This window comes from Lissotriton vulgaris, chromosome 4_1, assembly GCF_964263255.1.
Source record: "Lissotriton vulgaris chromosome 4_1, aLisVul1.2, whole genome shotgun sequence".
Lineage (NCBI taxonomy): Eukaryota > Metazoa > Chordata > Amphibia > Caudata > Salamandridae > Lissotriton > Lissotriton vulgaris.
In genome coordinates this window covers 529,061,471-529,085,188 of record NC_141691.1, presented here as the reverse complement: position 1 = coordinate 529,085,188, position 23,718 = coordinate 529,061,471, and positions in this window count along the sequence as shown.

The following is a 23,718-nucleotide window of genomic DNA, read 5'->3' as shown; positions in this document are numbered from 1 at the left end:
CTGACATTGGGACACCGGGACAGTCACAGGTGGTGACTGGTGAGTTTGGGGACATAGTTAGTGACTTTTACACCTCTGAATGTTACGGCGTCATGTGTTTTGCTTACACCCCTACAGGTAGTGTGACGTGTAGGTGGTTGTTTTCTCCCTAGTACAGGTGGTGCCAGAGAGGTCCTGTTACCAGTGATTACTGGTTGTATGCTCTACTGTTATATTTTTGTGCTACAGTAATTAGTTCTAAAAGTGCTGATACCCTTGACAGTGGTCCAAGTGGCCCTGTCCTGTACAAATATCCCTTGTAAATTCCGCCCGTGCCTGCTGGCACCGTGTAATAAGATGTGTGTTTTATCTGATGTATATTTTTATAATACAAAGGCTATTTTTACATAACCTTGTGTGGAGTGTTTCTTTGTGGTGGGCCTTGGGTGTTGTTGCTGGGGTGCGTGCGCAAATACTTAACTTACATCGCCTCCAAGTTTAGCCTTGACTGCTCGCGCCACGTTACCTAGAGGGCGAGTGGGGGTTGCCTTGGCGTGTGACTCCCTTGCCCTGACACTTAGAACTGGCGATCCCTGACTGACCTCAACGCGAGTCTTGGCCGGCCAGGGTCCCGGGTCTAACATTGGCGGCAAGCGGTGAGGATAAGAATTTGTGTTTGCGTTGTACCACAGTAGCAACTGGCCACTACAAAGCTCTGCATTTTAGATGACCACATTTTTGGGGATTATTGTGTTTTGGTGAAGTTCCATTATTGCTTCTCCTGAAGAGTGTCATTTGATAATTGTGTTCAGTACATTTGTCCCCCGCCCTGCTTCCAGAGTTTGGTACCTGTGTCACTTGTGGTCAGGTTGAGAAGTCAGGGGTGGTAGAAACTGCCTTACCGATCCGAGGGGAGGGTGTGTGTGGATGAATGGTGTGTTTTCCTGGACGCATGAGTGAGTTTTTTTTTTTTAAGGAGAGTGGAAGTTTTGGAATTGTGTACTTTTACCTCAGATTGCTAGTTCCCTTGTGTTGCACGTGTCTGTGAGCATCCTGTCAAGATGGAATCTCCTTTTAACCTGTGTGGCCTGTCTAAGTACAGTGTGCATGAGTTGGTACGGTTATGTAAGGAGAGAGACATCCCAGGGAGTGAGTCAGACACCCAGTCCAAGCTTAGGGATAACATGATCCTGCGGCAGAAGAGTGACTGGGAGCGTGAGCACAGTGAGAGGGAGAGGGCCCGGACCGCACACCATGAGGGTGGTGGGTCTGAGGGGAACCCTGTAGAGTCTGATGTGGAGAGTGAGTTTGACAGTGGATGGGCGCCAGCAGAGAGCGAGTACCCCCTAGATAGGGAGTCCCTTGCTGGGTCCCGTGTCAGATGTAGCCCCCCATCCCTTTCCCTGTCCCCAGAAGAGTGGGTGGATAGGAGAGAAGAGAAGAGAGGGAGCACCAGCTGGCCATGGAGAAGCTCAGGTTAGAGTATGCCTGGAAGATGGCGCAGCTGGGTGTGAATGAGCGGATTGCAGAGGCTGAGAGGGCCTGGGCCAGGGAGAAGATCGCCCTAGAGAGTAGGTTATCCCCTGCCCGCAGTCCGAATTTTCTGGATCCCCCAGGGAGGGTGGAGTCCAGTGGTGGCAGCTATGTAGAGCCCAGTGCGAGCAGTCCCACTCCCAGTTCCCCCAGTCTGGTACCTGGTTCCCCAGAGGAGGAGTTAAGGTTGAAATTCAGGGGCAGTAGGAAGCTGCCTCACCAGTCGTGGGAGGAGTTTGAGGATGAATGTTGTGGGACACTGTTTGATTGGGTAAAGGTTCACACGGAAGATGATTTTGATGTCTTGTTTGATCTGATTGTCAAGGAGCACCTGCTCAGTTGTTGTTCTCCAGGGTTGCGCACACACCTATTGGGGTGTGGATTGTCTGAGGCATGTGAGCTTGCTGACGAAGCGGACCGCTGGGAGAGTGCGAGAGGTTCTGTACAGTCACTAGAGAGTGAGTCCAACAGTAGTGGTACAGGGAGCTTCCAGCCCAGCGTGGTGGAAGAGGCTCAGTGTAGCCCAGCTAGGTCCCAGTATAGTGAGAAGGGTGAAGGGGCTGACTGCCTGGATCAGCGGAGCAGGAGTCAGGGGGTGGCTGAGAGCACCCAGAGGCCCGAAGCCCTGTCTCAGAACTTGGGTGGTTTCTTGAGGGAACACCAGGTTAGGGACCTAGGCTGTCCTGTGAGTACACTTGAGGAGGATCTCCTAGTGTCTAGGGAACCTGGAGTGTCTGTAACCAGAACTCCAGGGGTTCCAGTGTCCGGCAGTGTCGCTCCAGTTGGGAGGGCACAGAAGTCCGAAGCGGGGAGTGATTGGGGGACGAGTTTCCCAGTGGATGCACCAGTGGACCAGAGACTAGCCAGTTGGGCTAGGTCTTGGGTGGACCCGGGTGGCGCCACTTCTGGTCTGGGGGATCTTTGCGCCCTGTCAGGTGGACAGGAGGCTGGAGATCTGCGCCAGACAGACCGTCACACGACACATGGGTCATGTGTCAGCCTCAGGGGGATTGCGTGTGAGTCCCCAGAAGTCCTGGAGTGCCAGGCAATTATTCCACCAAAGGTTTTAGACCGGAGGTTGGGAGGCCAGGTGCAGGTTCGGCCTGACCTGAAGGGTAGGACGACTGTAAGCAGTGTCCTGACCGGTTCTTCCAGGGGAACTTCTCCAGTTGGGAGAGGGCAGACCTCTGGAAGGGGGTGCAGAGGGTGGGAAAGCCCACCTCTGACCCCGGCGCAACCTGAGGGGTTAAACCCTGGGTTGGAGTGGCGTTGTAAGGGTACCCCTCGCAGGAGGAGGAGGAACCCTGGATGACGAGGTAAGGGGAGGAGAGCCTTCCCTGAGACTCCTGGTCCGCCTGAGGTTGTAGACCAAAGGCTGGTGAACCAGTGGCAGTCCAGTCCTGTCTTGCAGACAGGGAGAGTGGAGAATGGACACTATGTGCCAGGGGTTACTACCCCCCGCTCTGCGAATTGGCAAGGACCGGTGGCACCTGGGTGGCCCAGGGCCGGGTCCTGGCCGCGGACAGCTGAGGAGTACCAGTGGGGTAGCCCAGTTGGTCCTTACAGGAGCTTTAGAAGGAACCCTAGGGGTTCACCGTGGCATAGAACAGGAGAGTGTCCCGGCAGTGGCGGGCCTGCGTCCGTGTTCTATCGCCCCAAGCAGGGAAGTCCATCACGGTGGTGATTGTTCTCCCCTGCGTTTTGGCTGGAAGGGGGTTGTGTTGGACTTGGCCCGCAGGGCAGGTTCACCCCTAGACTTTTTGCCTTATTTGTGACCCTGTGTTAGTGATTTTTGGGTCTCTGCGCACTTTCCCCTGAGTCCCAGAGTGAAAGTGCGTGCGTGTAGTATGGCTGGCCTGCCCTCCCATAGGAATGCATGGGGAATGTGTGTGTCCCTGGTAGTTCCTGATGCGTGGGAGTGCAGGCTCGAGTTTGGTATGCCTAAACTCGTGAGAGTGAATGCTGCAAGATGGTGTCTGCGGCATGTGTGTGTCTAGTTGGGAAGTGCTACTTCTGGACATTGAGATATGTGTACAGTGAGGGTGCTGGAGCGTGATTGGCTGGAGCTGGCTGGCATGCCAGGCTCCAGGAAGTCTGGATGGGTCTGCCCGGTGGTGAGTGGGAGATTAGCATGAGTGATGTGTGGGAGGAGTGTACCTGTGTCCTGGATGGGCTGGGTTTTCCCCACACAATGCTGGCTCCGCCCCCCTGTGGTGTGTCTAATGACCCTAGCCTCCCCAGTGAAAGGAATGGGTGGTTGGGCCATCAAGAGTGCTCCAGAACCAGCTGCGACTGGTTTTCCCCCCACCCTGCACATTGTAACAAAGGATTTGTTGGTATAAGAAGGGGCTGTGTCCCCACTGAAAATGTTCTACTTTGGAATCCTGCCAGAGGGGGCTTGTGCCGCTGCTGGGGCCAGAAGGACCGCCACTTGGGGAGTCTCCCTGCCTGGAGACCCAGTGTGCTGGCTCTGGCCCAGCCTTGCCCCCCTGCCTGCCTCCGGCCCTGCTGGAGCCCTGTCCTGTCCACCAGTGCTGGGAGCACTGAGGACTTCGTTGTCTACAGCCTGAGAGCGCTGCTCTCTGCCCTTCAGCGCTAGGAGCGCTGAGATCGCCTGCCTAGCGCTTGGAAACGCTGGATTTTACCCCTAGCGCCTGGGAGCGCTTTTTGCTGCTGTTTAGCGCTTACGAGCGCTTATTTGTGCCTGCAGCACTTGGGAGCGCTGTGGTCGGCAAAGGCCGGTGCCCACCCGGCATCCGATCGCCCCGTGTGGCGAGTTGACGGCGCGGGTGCCACCCCGCTTATTGCCGTAGTGTTTTGCCCGGTTTTGATTGATCTACGAGGGAGCCCACTCCTCGGATCATCTGGGAGCCCGCCTGCCTAAAGCGAGCCGCCGCGCTGCCCGCGGCGACCCGGAAGTGAAGGGATTGCCGGCCAATCACAGCGCGGCCCAGGAAAGGCCGACCGGAAGTCCCGCCTCCCTCGCCGAGCCGCGAGAGAGCCTGCCGAGGCTCCCCGAGAGGAAAGGAGAGCCCCGGGACCAGCGGGAGAGACCCGCCGCCGCTGGAGAGCCCAGCGCTAGACCGGTGAGTGCCGGTGCCTGCAGAGGAGGGGGGGAGCGTCGGGACACATTGCCGGTGTCCGCCCCGCCCCCTCTCAGTAGCGCGACCTCGCGCCTTTGTGTTTTGAGCCTGCGGGCTCAGGGGGCATTTGTGAGCAAGCCGAGTCCCCAAGAGGGGGACTCCAACCCGAGCCAGAGAGGCTCCACCGTCAGAAAGCACCTCCGCGTTTGTGGAGCCACGAGGTGCCCCGGGGGCACCAGTAGCGTTAGAGCCCAGCAAGGCTCTTGGCAAAGCCTCACCTCTTTGGGTCCCCAGAGCGAGGGACCCCCCAGCCCAGCGAGGCTGCACCTGTCCAGTGCTGGAGCCCCGAGAGGCTCAGCAGCCCCCCCTTACTGGTGAGAGAGCCTAAGAGAGGCTCACCAGTGCCACAGTGGTGGTTCCTTGAGCCCAGAGAGGCTCCAACTTTGTGCTAACTTTCCCTGCTCCAGTTGTCCAGCACTTAGTGGACAACTGCCACGTTTAGGCCCTGACATTGGGACACCGGGACAGTCACAGGTGGTGACTGGTGAGTTTGGGGACATAGTTAGTGACTTTTACACCTCTGAATGTTACGGCGTCATGTGTTTTGCTTACACCCCTACAGGTAGTGTGACGTGTAGGTGGTTGTTTTCTCCCTAGTACAGGTGGTGCCAGAGAGGTCCTGTTACCAGTGATTACTGGTTGTATGCTCTACTGTTATATTTTTGTGCTACAGTAATTAGTTCTAAAAGTGCTGATACCCTTGACAGTGGTCCAAGTGGCCCTGTCCTGTACAAATATCCCTTGTAAATTCTGCCCGTGCCTGCTGGCACCGTGTAATAAGATGTGTGTTTTATCCGATGTATATTTTTATAATACAAAGGCTATTTTTACATAACCTTGTGTGGAGTGTTTCTTTGTGGTGGGCCTTGGGTGTTGTTGCTGGGGTGCGTGCGCAAATACTTAACTTACATCGCCTCCAAGTTTAGCCTTGACTGCTCGCGCCACGTTACCTAGAGGGCGAGTGGGGGTTGCCTTGGCGTGTGACTCCCTTGCCCTGACACTTAGAACTGGCGATCCCTGACTGACCTCAACGCGAGTCTTGGCCGGCCAGGGTCCCGGGTCTAACAACCACCAACACACTTGTTGCACCAGGCTCAGGATCTTTAGGCTCATGTACAGGAAATAATTCTCCCAGTAGATCAGGTGCTGCCCAGAGACGTCACAAGCTGCCAAGGCCTCAGCCTGCCACTGATGATCCACAAGAGTAGGGAACTCCTTCTGCTCTTTGCATAACTAATCTCCCCCCAAGGTCCTATATTTCCCCCACTTGAAAGCTCTTCATTGGCTCCCAATAAAAAAAAGGATTCTTTTTAAAACACTAAAAAACCTTGCCCACAAAGCACTGCAGGACACCGGGGCAGGTTCTCTCAGGGAAAGGATTAAAGAGTATGCACCATCTAGAATTCCCTGTTCTACTGGAAGGTTGGGTAAGATCCCCAACATTTATTGAGCAAGAATTGGAGGCAGGTCTTTCTCCTATCTCGGCTTGGTTGCCTGGAATAAACTTCCTTAGGAGTTAAATACAACAGATGAGACATCAATCTTCAATAAAAAACTAAAAACCTAGATGTTCAAACAGCAATACATATACGTTGATTGCACTTGTTTGAACTTAATGGCATGTATAGGGGATACCACAGTAGGAATTGTTACATTATTGCTTGGGCAACTGGTATGTCTGGATATAGCAGAATATGTTTTTCATCCCGAGAGGAACACTGTGCATTTATGTTCATGTGACAGATTTTCAAAATGATAAGTGATTATATAAGGATAAATGGTTAAAATTGTGAAATGATTATTTTTTCACACAGTAATTCCCCTGACGAAGATGCAGATGCATCGAAATGCATTGGGAACCTACGCAAGCACAGATGAAATTGCTGTTATGTTTTTGTATTAATTAGACATTCGTCAGAAATATTTGAACCATATTTGCAATGAGAATTAATTGTTAATAAGTTTGCAAGATCTAAGTAATTACGCACTGTTACAAACCACAGTAAACAGATAACAATGAATTTCTCAGAGTGTTGAATTGTTGTCGTGTTATTATGACATTTGAGAAAGTGGAATCAATGAGGATTTAAGTGTATATGTTCACATTTTGAAACGTGATTTGAAAGAGTGTTGCACCTGAGCAAGTTTGAACAGTGCACTCCTGCATGAGACACAGTCGTGTCTGTGAATTCAGTTATTGTAGAGACCTGACAGGGGTTAGTCAGGGAGCAGGTCTGCACCAATTTTTCCAAACAGGAAGCCAAATATAGACTTCATAAACTGTGGTGTGCAGGTTACACACATACCTTTAGCAAACAGCAATAGTGCCATTGTTTGCCTGTGCAGATAGCCTTGAATCCAGCGCCGGTACACTCATCTGAGTATCTGTGTGCTTTATAAATCTCTAACATTCAAATCTCCGTTCGTCAGGTCAGGCAGGTTCTCCAGTTCAGCCACTACTGCCCTTGTAGGTACCGGAGCATTCCCCCTCAAATTCCGCATCTCCTGGGCCATGGGAATTTCAGGAGCGAGTTTCCTGTGCCCCTTGCCCTTCCTCTTTTTGGCAGGTACCTGGGGCATTGTTCCAGGCTCTAGGTCCTTCTGACCACCTTCAAGAGCTGCCATGAACTGTGTGGTCAGGCACACCCACTCAGGCAACCCCATCATCTCCAAGTGTGACTTGAGCTCCACTGCCTTCCAGATGGTGTGCTCCAGGTTATTCCCCAGGATACAATCCACAAGCATGGACAGACTCACCGTTACCTTCAGCAGACCTGAGACCCTGCCCCCCCCCACTCAAAGGGAACAAGACCCACAGGATAGTGGATCTCGCGGTTGTCAGCAGCAACAACTTGGTGGAACGTGTTAGGAATTACCTCCTCTGAAGACACCAAATGACACCTGACAGTTGTCATGCTGACTCCTGTGTCTCTCAGAGCCTCCACCCGCTGCCCATTGATGGACACCACACTGATTGTACTTCGTAGTATTGTCAGGTAGGTGGGTTCTCTGTACTATCTGTCTATCACCCAGGAGAACTAGGGTTAGTTCCACACTCCCCCAAAACCATCTGGAACAACCTCTTCCCCAAAGGCTTCACTAGCAATCCCCAGTGACTGACCACTGGTGAGGGTCGGTGCCCGCTTGGGACTCTTGGCATCCCCTTTGTAGGGCCCTTTCTCATGGTACTCATATGATTTCACTGGAGCCTTCCCTGCAGACTTATTCTCAGGGATCAATTTCTTCTTTTTATCAACAGGGGGAAGGGAACCCTGACCCCCAGAACTAGTTTGGGACATTTCTGCTCTTTTGTGTCCCCCCTTCTTCTGGTGAGGACCCTACCCACCCTTGTGGTGATCCCCTCAGAAACCTTCCTGCGGACCCTGGTGCTGACCCAGCAGTCTGCCTCCTTAGCAAGATCTCTGGTGTCAGTAAGCTTACTATTAACAAGGTGTTGGCACAGATCTGGAAAGCAAAGACTAAACATATGCTCTGTTGTACACAAATTATTTAGCCCCTGATAATATTTTACCTCACTGACCTTCACGCAACATCCAGTGCCTTGCAAAAAATATCCACACAATCCACCCAGGTCTGTTGGAAAATCTTCTGATTATCCCTGAATGTCTGTCTACATTTTTCTGGGGTCAGACCAAACTTCCTGATTAGGGCCTCCTTCATGGGGGGGATACCTCATCTTGGACACTCGCTCTACGGCCAGTAGAGTGTCCCTCCCCTTACTAGGAATATGTCTCCAAAGACTACCCCCCCTCCCCAGTCTACCATGGGCACCTTGTGCATTGGGAATACAATATCATATGTCTCAAACCATCTATCTATGTTTTCTCCCACCACAAAATCAGATACCTAATCCTTGGGTATGTGGACCCTCCTGTCAGAGGCCATAGAATAAATGCTGCCACCATCACTGCTGCAATCCTCCTGCCTAGCTTTGATGTCCAGCTCTCTTAGGCTCCATTCCTGAGCCAACATCATATTTTTAGGTGGAGTTTTCAAGAGCTCTTGGATATACTTTAGTAAATACTTATATATAGTTATTTGTGTATGTACTTTGTGGGCTCTGGAGATCAGCCTTCGGACTTGTCTACTTCCGCTTAGGGACTTTTTTTATGTTCAGCTGCCTCTATTTAACTGTCTTGATAGAAAACGACCAGCAGAGGTCAGTAAAATACCAGAATTGCTTTCTGCTGATGGACTTTCTTTTTTAATTTTTCTGGCAACTGCCTCTATTTACTTTCTTGATAGAAAACAACCTGCAGAAGTCAGTAAAACACCAGAATCACTTTAGCGTTCTCTAGATTCCAGTCTATAAAAATTGTCTTCCATGAGCACCCGTAGACAATAATATTTTTTTCAAATCTTGTATTTTCAGTGGTCTGACCACCCAAAGCCCTGGTTTTTATGTTAAAAACAGAGCTTTGGACTATACAATTTCCCGCTGAAAGGCAATATTTCTCTCCATGTGTTCCCATACCTGGCGTGTCACGCAGGTTGGTGCTTACTTTCCCTCCATGTTAAAGAACAGTAGATGTTTCAGCACCCAGGCTAATGTGCTGCATAGCTGAATACATATAAGGTCTCAAATGGGAGACCGATTGCATTGCAAATGCTTGTTATCCTCTATAGTCAATCTCTTCTGGATTCCATCTCCATGGATTGCCTTTTCTCCTCTAAGGCCTGTTTCTTTTTTTGCAAGGCTTTCTCTCTCCCCAATTTGAGCTTAGCCAGCTACAATGAGAACTTTCTCTGCTCCTTTCTGTCCTCCAGTTCCTCTTGTGACAGGCCTCTGGATGACACGCTGCCCCCTCCTCTGGAAGGAACCCCCATTCCTGGAAGTAAGTTGCCCTCCTCCTCCTCAGACACCAGCCCACAGAATCCTCTTAGACCCTGGTCCGAATCATCCTCCTCATCCAGCTCTTACTCAGCCTCACCTTCCTTTGGGGTCTCCTTCAATACAGCATGGGCTTCTGAGCTTCTGGCGAGGCTCTAGGTGCCTTTTGCGACATTCTGCCTTCCTGTTGGTGCTCTTTACAGGAATCCCAAAATCATTGCAGAAATCCTTGAGCTGGGCCACAGTGTAAACCTCAATTTTGGCCAGCTCAAACTGCCTTCTTGCAGGTGCAGATGTAGAACCTCCAATCAGAGACGTGATTTAGAGTAAAAAGCAAAAATGTCAATCAAGGAGAATTCAAAAATATAAAATGTCAATTGAAGAGAGTAGATAAAAAGCCACCAATGGGGATCTGAGACAATTGACTTGAATTAGTCTAGATGTTGGTAGTATATACACCAAATTACTGTAAGGTACTGCACAAACACAAGTCCTATCCTCACCGCTGATCACCAATGTTAAAAATTGAGGTTTCCACCCTGTCCACGTAGAAGTCACAGTCCGAGTCAGGATACGTCAGATACGCAGCCTAAATTAACCTGCGTCACCCTCCAGTAGCCTGGCACAGAGCAGTCAGGCTTAACCTAAGAGGCAATGTGTAAAGTATTTGTGCACACTTTAATTACAGTTACACATTGAAAACACCACAAAAAGACTCCCCCCCATTTTAGAACAATAAGAAAAATTTATCTGAGTAACGACAGGCAGGATGAGTGAGCCAGTTGTATTAATAAGATCAGTGGCAGGGAGTAGTAGTACATCAATGCTGGACATCATCGTGTGAGCTGCAGATGTGTAAGTATAAGCAATAGTTTGCGGGTTCCATGTCTGCCAAGCATTGCAGAGCCCCGGTCTGTCAACCCTGTTCCTCAGCCCTCCTCCTGACCTCAAAATCCTCTTGGCCTAGTGGAGTACACTTCAGGGGCCATGATGTCATTAAAGTTTCTCTGTATAATGGTGACTCCCTGGGACAATGCAGCACCTCTTCTTTAAGTACCTCAAGAGTGGACTTGGTGAGCAGAGCTGAAACACTTAACAAGTTATAATGGCAGCTCTCCAGATCAGTGGCCGATAGCAGCAATAAATCAATGTTACACATCATCTCGTGCAGCTGCAAATGTGTGAGTATAACAATAATTTGCAGGTTCCACATCTGCCAAGGGTTTGCAGAACCAACCCCAGTCTTCCAATCTCATTCCTCAACCCTCCCCAATCCGTACCCGGACCCCCCTAGGCCCAGTGAAGTACACTTCAGGAGCCATGATGTCATTAAAGTTTCCTTCTATAATGGTGACTCACAGGGGGGAGTATGTAGCCTTGCGGTTAGAGCTGTCGACCTCGAAGCTGGGGAATCGGGTTCGAGTCTCAGCAACGACGCTCAACATCCTGTGATTCTGGGCAAATCACTTAATCTTCCTGTGACTTGGCAGTTTTTCCTCCTCTCTCAGCTGCCTCATCGTTAGATTTGATGGCCTGTCTTAAATCGGGCTCACCTCGGGATGCTTGCCCCGCCAAATTTTTAGCGAAAATGGCCGAAGTCATCAACCCCTGTGTGAACCCCCTGCTGAACTGCTCTCTCAGTCAGGGTGTGGTTCCTCAGATATGGAAGCAGGCGATGATTATTCCTCTGCTTAAAAAGCCCGGACTGGACGCTGAGGTTCTGGCCAATTACAGGCCTATTTCGCTTTTACCTGCTTTTGCCAAAATCCTTGAAAAACATGTGCACAAGGTGCTCGCCGATTATCTGGAGTCACATGATCTACTGCACCCCACTCAATCTGGCTTCCGCACCAATCTAAGCACCGAAACAGCACTTCTGGAAGTTTCGGAGGCGATCAGGGAGGTGCTGGACTCGGGTGGCAAGGCAATGTTGGTGATGTTAGATCTGTCGGCGGCCTTTGACACCGTCCCCCACGAGGGTCTCCTCGCAAGACTTTTTGAGATCGGTCTGAGGGGGACGGTGCTCAGCTGGTTTCGTTCTTTCTTGGCGGGCCGTCGACAAACGGTCTGGGCCTCTGCTAGCTCCGCCGAGATGTCGCCATTGGGTGTCGGAGTCCCCCAGGGCTCAGTGTTGAGCCCGACTCTATTTAACATCTTCATGACCCCTTTGGCGGCTCTGGCGGAGTCTTTCGGGGCCCAGATCGTTTCCTACGCCGATGACACCCAGCTCCTCTTTACCTGCGAGAAAGGTGCGGAGTTCGATGGAGAGAGTATCCGGGGTTGCCTTGGGGCTGTTTTTGAGTGGTTCCAACGTAACAGCCTCAAGTGCAACTCAGATAAATCGGAGGTTCTCTTCTTCGGGTGCAGTTCGGATCCCGATTGGAAGGAGTGGTGGCCAGAGAACATGTTTCCTCCCGCGGGCTCCTCCCAGGTGGCCAAGAACCTGGGGATTAAGATCGATAACGGCCTAACACTACGCTCCCAGATAATCGGTCTCACTGGCACCTGTTTTGGTTTGCTCCGGATGCTGCGCAAGTTTCTCCCTTTACTATCGGAGGAGCACAGGAAGATAACAGTGCAGGCTATAATTGGCTCGAGAATTGACTATTCTAACATCCTTTATCTCGGCCTGCCAGAGTATCTGTTACAACGGCTGCAGGTGGTCCAGAACTCGGCAGCACGGGCCATCTTTGGATTATCTCGCCGTGCTAGAGCCTCGGGCCTCCTGCAGTCACTGCACTGGCTTCCCGTCCGGAAGCGGATAATTTTCAAGGCCTTGACTTTGGCGCATAAAGCTCTTTATGCCTCAGGAGCAAAATACCTACAAAAAAGGCTTGCCTTTTACCACCCTGCTAGGTCCCTGAGGTCCGGATCCCTGTTTCTCGCCATGGTCCCTCGTATAAAAAGGGCACGCATCGGAGGCCGTTCTTTTAGACTGCTGGCCCCGCAGTTATGGAATACGCTACCAGTGACACTGCGCAGTACGTCAAATTTACTGGCATTTAGAAAGGGTCTTAAAACCTGGCTTTTTACCTCTTAGTTGTCTCCCCTGTGGTTATTCTGGATCTTTCCTTTTCTCTGTCTTTTCCTTGTTATGTTGTGATATAGGTGTGCATCCAAAGCGCCGGGACACTCTTTGAGTAGCCGTGCGCTATACAAAACCAAGATAACATAACATAACATAACAAAAATGAATGTGTCCGTCTGTGACGAAACTAGTGCTCATGTAAAGCGCTCTGATACCTGATGTCTCTGGTCTAGTTCGCGCTACATAAAACTCTTTAAAAAAAACGCAGCACCTCTTCACTAAGTACCTCAAGAGTGGACCTGGTGAGCAGAGATGAAACACCTAATAAGTTATAATGGCGGCTCTCCATAGCAGTGGCAGGGAGCAGCAAGAAATCAATGCTGCACATCATCTTGTGCAACTGCAATGGGGAGCAGCCAGGGTCTCTAACCATGTTTCTGTGATGCTCGGGGAAGGGTGGCCAAGTACCAACGACTGGCAGGGTGGATCTGTGAAGTGGGGGTGGGAGGACAAGGGGCAGGGTAGCCGGGAAGGAGTGTTGGAGGGGAGGTGGGAGAATTGAAAAAGGAGTGGGAGGAGACGAGGGAGAAAAACAGACAGCTAAACTTAAGACCTGGCTCTAATTGAAAAATAAACAACCTTAATTCTTCAACTTAGAATAGTTACCCTTAACAACATGCCAGACTATGCTACTCAAAGGAACAACGTATCCATATAGGTGAGAGGGACACCAGGGGTACACAAGAAGTTATGGCTAACAATGGCAACACTATTAGAGTCGACCAGACCCCTGGCAGACTGAACTGTGGCTTGATCAACATCAGGTCTTTAGTTAAACACTATGAAGAGGTGTCAACTGTGCTAGAGTGCCTTGACCTAGACGCTCTGTTTTTAACTGAAACTTGGACCAGCGCCGACTCCGTTGTAGAGCTAGGATTTGCATGCCCAGATGGCTACAAAATCTTTCACAAACCCAGGCTGCTGGGGAGAGGTGAGGGGTGATCTTTAAAGAAAAGTGGGATTTTACCCTGTTACACATTGATGATGTTGAGGGCATTGAACTACTAGGCTTCTCATTGCAAGAGGAAAAGTGTTGACAGGAATAGTATGTTACAGGCTCCCGGGTCAAAACACCCAATATCAAGTCTTAATTGCCCCCATGCTAACATGACTTTAACACATTCAAGGATGATTATATTGGGTGATTTCAATCTCCGGGACAATGGGAGCCTTGGACCCCCACTCAGAGATCTGAGGCAAGCCTGCAAGAGCCTCAATTTGTACCAATTGGTACATCAGTTGACTCATCAAGGAGGGCACACTCTGGACCTTTTGTTTGCCAACCAGAGTGAGACAGAGGTGATTGAAGTATTACCTCAATGCTGGACCGATCATTTTCAAGGCCATTTTAGGATAACATTGCCCAGTTAAGTCAATAATACAAATCAGTCAGTAACTTTCCCTAAGGGAAGAGAATGGGCTAAGCTAGTAAAAAATAGACAATACCCGACATTCCCAGAACAGAATGTATTTGCATCCAGTAAATCTGTGGAAGAAAACTATCAAACTTACTGTGATCATATAAACTGCACCCTAGATCAGATTGCTCCAGTAGAATGGCTGAAGAACAGAAAGAAACCCTCAGCCCCCTGGTATAGTGAAGAGCTAAAACTGATGTGGAAAAAACGCAAACAGGCCGAAAGGAAATGGAGAAGGTCTTATGGGGAATTAGACAAAAAGGAGCTGAAATTGCTGCAGGCCTCATATAAGGAAGCTATTTCTAGGTCCAAAGCAGAGTATGATGCCAAAACTATCTTGCAGGCACGTGATAGTACAAAAATGCTCTTTAATATTATAAAGGACCTATTCAATCCAGCATGCATGGGCAATAAGGTGGACGCAACACAAAAACTCTGCGATTACATCGCTGTCTACTTTGATGAAAAGATTAATAAGATTGTTGGGGGTCTAAACTCCAACAACAATAGCAGCCTGGACGAGGAAAAGGAACCACCCACGACATTAGCAGAAGAGCAACTGGCAGAGGCATTCAATGGCCGTCAGCCGCCTGCTCCAGAGTGCTTTCAAACTCCTACTGGGGATATATTTAGTAACCTTGTTCAAAGTGAATCTTCTGGCACCCCTTTGGATCTCCTTCTGCATGGGATATGGAAAGAGTTTCAGCTAAAACTATTACCCGGGCTGCGGCATAGCATATATCACTCTTAGTATGGTACGGCGATTCCCGGCATGGTAACTGGAGAACCTCAAACCCATGCCGGGAATCGCCGTACCATACTAAGAGTGATATATGCTAGTCATCACATATCTCGCCATTCCTTGTGTGTACTTTCACCGGGAGCTCACAAGTGCTCTTCCGTCTACACATCGGCTACCCCCTTCTTTTTAGGTCTTGTGACCTATCAATGCGCATGCGCATTGATAGAGAAGCGAGACTATAGGGCTTTAAACAAACTTTAACTGACTGACGATTTGGTGCTGTGCCCGTGCGCTTTTAGGTCAATGCGCAAGCGCATTGACCTAAAATGCGCGTGCACAGCATCAAATCGCCAGCCATCTGTTGCCAGCTTGGTGCCGCTCCACCCCCTGCCGGATCAAAGGCTTTCACGGCCGGCCGGCGGTGCTTTCAGTTTCACGGCCGCTCGGCCGGCCGTGTCTCCTTATTTGACTTGTTTTGCTTGTTTGCAATGTTCAGACGGAAAGCTTACAGGTGTGAAACATTTATTTCTCATTTAACTGCTGTGTCCTGTGTCCTCTTGCCCAGGATGTATGGAGTAGATTCTTTTTAGATGTACCATGATGTTTTATACGTTTTATATGTACTTGTTTGTACTTTATGATCCTTGTTGATCGAATAAAGTTAAGACTAACTGAATGGTGCAGTTCCTTAATGCACTCACTCGTCACTCCACACCCCTCCTTCCTTTGGGCCTATCTTCTCCATCTATACCGTCTCCTCCTCCCTCACGGGGGCCCGCACTTCCTCTTTTCCCCATTCTGCCGTCCATTATTATTTTGGAAAGAAAACGTGCTTTTCCAGCTGGCATCCAAGACTTTCTACACTTGATCTGCAAGTACCACCAGGTTCGTCGCAGCTAGGTGTAATGGATGCCAGGGACAGATCCTAGTGCCTGTTTTTTTTCGGTGCATGTTCTAGGCGCGGAAAACACTCAAATCCCTAAACCCATTTGGGGAGGGTGAGGCTGTGACACTCTCTGAATAAAAGTTTATTTGTTTAATGAGCTACCAACCAATCTCCATACAGGAGTGGCAACTGTAATTTCATACTGATGCCCCCGACTCGTGATTTTTATGTTTTTTACGTTTCTTTGCTTTTCTTGCCACGTGCTAGCATTCCTGCGGCCTGACAGCTGAGCAGCACCTCGCTAATGCATTACCTGATTACTGTAAGTACTCTCGCTTGTGGAATTTTGTACATCATCAAAGGCTTTCAAGGCCGGCCGGGCGTGCTTTCACTTTCACGGCCGGCCGGCCGTGCAAAGTGCACTTCAAAGGCCGCTCTCCCTGCTCCGCCCCCTGCTGCGGCCGTGTCGCATTTCTCCTCCCCCCTCCCCACAGCAATGCCCTCCGTCTTGTTTCTTTCGAGGTAAGTGTTACAGACTGCACCCTTTATTTACAAAGCTTTACCTCGATAACTTTGTTTCCACCATGTGTACGCTTGTTGTGTTTACCAATTAATTAGAAAGTATATATTTTTTTTTCTGGGAGGGTCGTTTGAGAACTGCTCCGATGGCTTCTTCATACCAGGTTTCTAATGCAATTCCCAACTGTAGTCGGGCGTTTTTGCTATACAATTAACACCTTTACAGACAGACTCTGGTCTAGAAAACGTCATTTTTTTCTGCCACCCGGCTTTCTTCCTATTTCGAATTGCTGAGACATGTAAAATGTACAGGAAGTGCATTTTAATGAGTGGCTGATTTGTTAGCTTAAAAAAAGAACTGTAGATTTTAGAATGATTACACCGTTCCATGGTATTATAGATGGATGAATTTCCCAACCGATCTATTAAAAAATATTAAGCCTCAAAATTATCTTAACACTAGTGCGATGGACCTACTTATCAACCATGTCTTCTGAGGCAATTGAAAATGCTACCTTCTCTGCCTGCAAAGCGCCTCTTATTATAAATTGTATCTGAAATTATCCAGTTTCTATAAATCCACCCATTCACACTTTCATCCATCTCCGTGTGCTGCCACTCCTACCCATCCACCCTCGCATGCAGGCAGGCCCATCCAACCATATATTCATCCAAGTATACACCTATCAACTATAAACGTATCCATGCATCCATTCACCCACCCATTCACATTTGCATCCATCCATGTGTGCATCCATCCACCATCACCTCCAAATCCACCACCACATCCACCACCACATCCACCATCACATCCACCGCCACATCCACCGCCACATCCACTGCCACATCCACCGCCACATCCACCACCACATCCACCACCACATCCACCATCACATCCACCACCACATCCACATCCACCACACCCACCACCACCACATCCACTACATCCACCACCCCATCCACCACCACCACCGCATCCATCAACACCACATCCACCACCACCACCACAACCAGCACATACACCACCACATCCACCACCACCACATCCACCACCACATCCACCGCCACATCCACCGCCACATCCACCGCCACATCCACATCCACCACACCCACCACCACCACATCCACCACACCCACCACCACTACATCCACCACCCCCCCATCCACCACCACCCCATCCACCACCACCACCACATCCATCAACACCACACCCACCACCACTACATCCACCACCCCATCCACCACCACCCCATCCACCACCACCACCGCATCCATCAACACCACATCCACCACCACCACCACATCCACCGCCACATCCACCACACCCACCACCACCACATCAAGCACACCCACCACCACCACATCCACCACACCCACCACCACTACATCCACCACCCCATCCACCACCACATCCACCACCACCACATCCACCACCGCATCCACCACCACCGCATCCACCACCACCACATCCACCACCACATCCACCAACACTTTAACCACACCCACCACCACTACATCCACCACACCCACCACCACTACATCCACCACCCCATCCACCACCACCACCACCCCATCCACCACCACCACTGCATCCACCACCACCACTGCATCCACCACCACCACATCCACCGCTTCCACCACCACATCCACCATGACATCCACCGCCACATCCACCATGACATCCACCACCACTACATCCACCACCCCATCCACCACCACCACATCCACCACCACCACTGCATCCACCACCACCACCGCATCCACCACCACCACATCCACAGCATCCACCACCACATCCACATCCACCGCATCCACATCCACCGCATCCACCACCACATCCACCACCACATCCACCACCACCATATCCCCCAAATCCACCACCACCACATCTATATGTGTGTGTGTGTGTGTGTGGGTCTGTGTGTGTGTGTAGGTGCAAATGCAATGTTCTTGGATTTTCGTCACAATAAAATACACTGAACATAATCTTCACAAAAGTTATTTACAAACGTTTAAGCTATTGCCATTATAAATTACAATCACTTTTATTTAAGTATTAATTATTTGCAAAATTAAAAGCCATTGTTATTTGTAATATCAATACATCTAAGTCACGTAAATACAACACACATTGCATTACAAATGCTATAGGTGTCACATTTGCGAAAGTTAAAACTATTGACATTGTAACTGACAAAGCTATTCATTTTGCTATTTTCAAAACCAACACATAAATAAAAGTGTCATTTACAATACCAATCGCTCAAACTTTCCTAATGCGAGACCTATTGCATTTCCAATGCTTGTTTATACTGTGAGTTTTCATTTTGACTAGTTATAGGACTGAATTTTGCCTTTTACTTTGCTCCTGGGGAGACGTGGCTTTGCGTGGAGTTTATAACTGCTTTGGGGTCATCTTTTGATTCGACTCAATAGATCATTATTATTGATTTAGTCCTGAACACTGTGCGTTTTAGAATTTACAGTTTGCATTCATTTGGACTGTCTTCATCGCCTATTTGGCTTTCTTATATGTGGAGCCCTGACGAAGTTCCCTCTCGGAACGAAAAGCGTTGGCTGTGTGCCGTTCTTTTAATGATTATCAGAATAAAGAAAGACATGTTTTGGACTAAGTGAGCTTACGTCTGATTTCAACGAGTGCACCTTCCACCTTTCGATGAACATGCTGCAGAAAAGACTAGGGAATATTGGAGTGAAAGGACGGGCACTAAAGTGGCTGCAATCATATCTGACGGGCAGGCAACAGGTGGTAACTATCTCACCGTTTACATCTCCAAAGACCCCTGTGCAACACGGGGTGCCACAGGGCTCAGCAATAAGCCCAATCCTATTCAACATCCATCTGCGCCCTCTGATCCCACTTATTAAGTCATTTGACATCAATTATGCAGGCGATACACGGCTGGTGTTCTCTCTGGAAGGAAATCAAGCAGTATCCCTAGATAAATTCCGGGAATGCATGTACAACACCACCAATTGGCTCATAAAAAACTCCCTACAATTTAATGGAGATAAAATGGAGATAGTATACTGTTCCACGGCCAAAATGGCGTGGCCTTTGCCGTCCGAGTTTAGACTCACCCCTATGGATAAACCACTGACTCCAGCTATAACAGTACGAAACCTGGGGGGGTTTATGGATGATAACCTTCAAATGGAGTCACAAGTCAACAAAACAGTTGTTATCTGTTTCTCCCTGATAAGAGAACTAAGCCAGAATCTCCCACTACTGTCCAGTACTACTAGATCTCTAGTAGTGATGAGCATAATATTAAGTAGGCTGGACTACTGTAACTCTATGTACTTGGGTGGGAGCACCACAATCAGTGCTACTGAAGCTGCAGAGGATCCAGTCTACAGCAGCCAAATTGGCGTTAAACAGGCAGCGCAGGTCCTCAATGACTTTAGCTTTAAAGGAACTTCACTAGCTACCCATCAATGAGAGAATTCAATTCAAGTCCCTCTGTATTGTGTTTAGAGCAGTACACAGCTTGGGTCAAATGTCCATGCAGGAGAAATTTACCTGGAATACACCTGGGAGAAATCTCAGTTTTTCTAGCGCAAATCTGGTAACTACTACTAGATTCAAGAAGACCAGGACGGGTGGTAGAACATTCGGTGTAGCACTCACAACTCTGGAATGATCTTCCCCTGAACATCAGACAAATTAAATCTTTGCTCCCGTTTAGGAAAAGCTTAATGACTTGGCTCTTCCCTAGGGATGAGTAAAACCAGTTCCCCTAAACCGGCGAAATGGTAAGTCGCAGCACCAGGATACCCATAGGGTCACAGTTTTTGCGCTATATAAGTTCAAGTTACATTACATTACACTACAATGTGAACGCACAAAATTCTCAGTTTAGACGAGAACTGGCCAACCTAAAGTATAATATTGCATTCCTTCAGGAAACCAAAGTGGCATACAAGGGCTGGGCACTTTATTTGAGACTGGGCGTGAGATCTTTCTATATTAGTTCTCTAAATGCCTCCCTCTTGGACACCAACATCTTGATGTTTGACCCAAATGATCAAATCATGTACAATATATCCGATTTGGGGGGACGATGGGTCATAATTTTTTTAAAGATGGGCCTTCACGTATTACATTTATGCACTCTGTATGGCCTGAATGATGATAACCTCGAAAGAAAACACCCAGATTATATCAAACAGAACACACTGATTTTGCAGCTTCAGTTTTCGCAACGGTTTGTGCTATACATGTTCTGTTACTTTGCAACGTAATAACGTTGTTCTACCAAGGCGTGTGTCGTTCTGACTCCCAAAGTTACACAATCTTAGCCTTTTTAGGTCGAGGGACCGTAGGCTGGCTTGCCAGCCGGAAGTCCAGAGAATTAATGTCTTTCAGTGAGGGTGCTTAAACCCGCCTCTCTCCTCGTCTCTCCTCCATTGGCTGGCTTCCTAAACGGAGGCCAGCCATTGGAGGAGAGAGGCGTCCCTCCAAAGAAGCTCCATCTCTTTTGGATTCGGGGGTGTGTTCGTGCTGTTCTTTCCACTTTTTAGCCATGCCCCTTTTTAGAACGCTGAACACTCCCCCGAATCCGAAATTTGCAGAGCTTTGCGGGCCGCCATTTTTTTTCCCGCAGTGAAGGTGAGCCGTTCTGCAGCACCCCGCGGGCAGCCTACCCCAGTGAAGGTGAGCCTTCGCACCCCGTGGGCAGCCTACCGCAGTGAAGGTGAGCGGTTCTGCAGCACCCCGCGGGCAGCCTACCCCAGTGAAGGGGAAGGTGAGCCTTCGCACCCCGCAGGCAGCCTACCGCAGTGAAGGTGAGCCGTTCTGCAGCACCCCGCAGGCAGGCTAGAGTTGCGGGTCGCCATTTTTTTCCCACAGTGAAGGTGAGCCGTTCTGCAGCACCACGCGGGCAGCCTACCCCAGTGAAGGTGAGCTGTTCTGCAGCACCCCGTGGGCAGCCTACCCCGGCCCTTGCTAACAGCGCTAGAGCCCGCGAGCCTGAAGGCAGCACGCGCAGAGCGCTAGTCGTGCCCCTCGCACTCCACCCCTCCCATTGTCGGCACCACACTCCAGCCGCCTCGCGCTGCTTTCCTCCCTCCTCACCCTCTGGCTGGGCTCTGATTGGCTGTAACTCTCCTGCGCCCCGGCCCACTCTGCCCGCAGCCGCTGCTGTTCTTTTGGCTCTTCTGGCTTGCGGCAGGTATGTGTTCGCAGGGGCCGACACATGATCCTTTGCAGTCCCAGCCGGTAGTGTTTTTCTCATGTCCGGGTGATGTCCGAGTGGCGGGGTGTTGAAGCAGAGTTGGGGTGGTGGCCTACAGAGGTCGGATGTCCATCCAGGGAATGAGACTAGGGAGAATAGTTTTTTTGTTTAGGCCACTGCATCAAAAGTGCTTTCTCTAAGTGTTGAAATGGCTACTACATAAAGATCGCAGTGAAATGCGCCTCTTCCCCAGAGCAGTAAAATCCATTCTGATAGCTTATAATGAAGCCCCCCTATTGTTCCGCTCATATTCTCCTCCCATCCCCCAGTGTCTTCCTGACCCCCCGCCCGCCTCTCGCTATGCTCTTATTGTTGTATCATTACGATGCTCTGCCGTTGATGCGAGGCAAAGACCACGGTTGCACAAAAGATACGCATTGGCCTCTCTACAGCAACGCTGCCCTTTCACCCAGGAAACTGTTGATCAACAGGTGATGTATTTTGGTCGCACAGGGACAATTTGTTCTTGATTGGCAGCTCACAGCAGGTCACTGGCTGTGGACGGGAAGCCCGGGCCCACTCTTGAATCAGGGCCTGAAGAAAAACAGACAGACGCACTCAACTTCCGTCAGAGAGCCGGGTTGAACGCGTCCCGCACCACCTCCAGATACTCCAGAGCAGAGATCCAGAACCACCACCGGTAAGAGCACTTGGATAGAAATTAAGAGAACCACTTTCCTACTATACCTTTAATTACCAAGCCCAATTTGTGAAGGGGACAAATTATCTTATGCTTGTTTGCTACGGGGAGACTGAGCAAAATGAGGAGGCAGGAGCCACCCCCATCCTTCATGCAGGGAATATCAAAGCGTGTAATGAGGCTGTTTTGATGTCATAACCCATTTTGAAACCAGCCTAATAGAAATTTCAAGCATTGATGTAACCTGTCAGTTTTAAGGAGACACATTTTTCTGTAGCCTTGCTTAGCCAAGAGAGGCTGCATAAAGGGCATTAGATTGTTGACAACTTCGGGTTGAGGTTAGATTTTTTTTTTAGGATAGGAGCGATTAGGGTGTGCGTTAGGAAGTCTGGAGGTGTTTTCTGGCTTAGGGATGGGTTGACGATTTTGCATTATATTAGCAAAGTAGGAACAATTTGCATTGATGATCTTGGTTGGTATGACGTCACTGAAGAAGGCAGCTGTTTTTTTTGTGGCAATGATGAGGTCTGCCTGGTAGACTAGTTTGAAGAGATACCATGCATTTGTCCTCTTGGGCGTTACCTATTTAAGACTACTCCTGGGAGTAGTGGAGACATGAATGGAAAGGATTTTGCTGATGAAGTAGTCCAGCAATATTTTGCATTGATTGGGTGGGAGATTTTAGATGGCTTTGGGAGCAGGGGAGATGCTGGCATGAATGGACTGGAATAGTGATCTGGCTGGGTTAGCAGACTGCTGAAATAGGGACAGTAGAACGAGATTTAGCAGCAGAGAACGTTAGCCAACCTCTTCCATGTAGAATTCGTCCCTAAAGCACTACAGCTGAATGAGTTGATTAAGTGAAACCCTCAACACATTCTTTGACTCACTTATGCAGTGATCAGCTAGCACATACACACTGCATTCATGTTGTCATCAGGCCACTGCTGGGACAGCACTCAACACTTAGGCTGTCTGACTAGCATATGGAAAGTCATGCCATGATCACCAGATCTCTTGAAGTTTGACCAACAGAGTCCACCTGCTCAGTTGATTGCCTGGACAAAAACATTTCATGTGCTCGTGATTCGTGATTTGCGCAACAATCCTAATGTATGTCCAAAAAGATCGTGCTGTAATCATGATTTCTACAGGTGATGTTTTGGGGGAAATGCATAAGAAGGTGGTCTAGCTGGCCACACTGCCTTAAAGTGCAGGAGACTTGTGCCACCAATTAAATCTTTTCTTTTTGGATGGTGCTATCATTACCACTGCACTAGACAGAGGTTTCAAATGTGTACACAAAGTCTATATTGTCGAACTGCTGCTCCCTAATTTATTTTGCCTCCAATAAGTTAGCAAGTAGAGGGCAGTCTCTTTAGTATCCCCAAAAAATGTGTTTCCTTAACACAGAGAAGCGTTTCACCTTAGTACATCAGAATATTTCGCTACATTGAGAAAAATGAAAAGCGATGGTTTTCAAGCATGATCGTAGTGTGTAGCTCCGCGTGTGTGGGTGGCTCTGCGTGTGTGTGTGGCTCTGCGTGTATGTGTGGCTCTGTGTGTGTGTGTGTGGCTCTGTGTGTGTGTGTGGCTCTGCATGTGTGGCTCTGTGTGTGGGTGTGGCTGTGGCTCTGTGTGTGTGTGGCTCTGTTTGTGG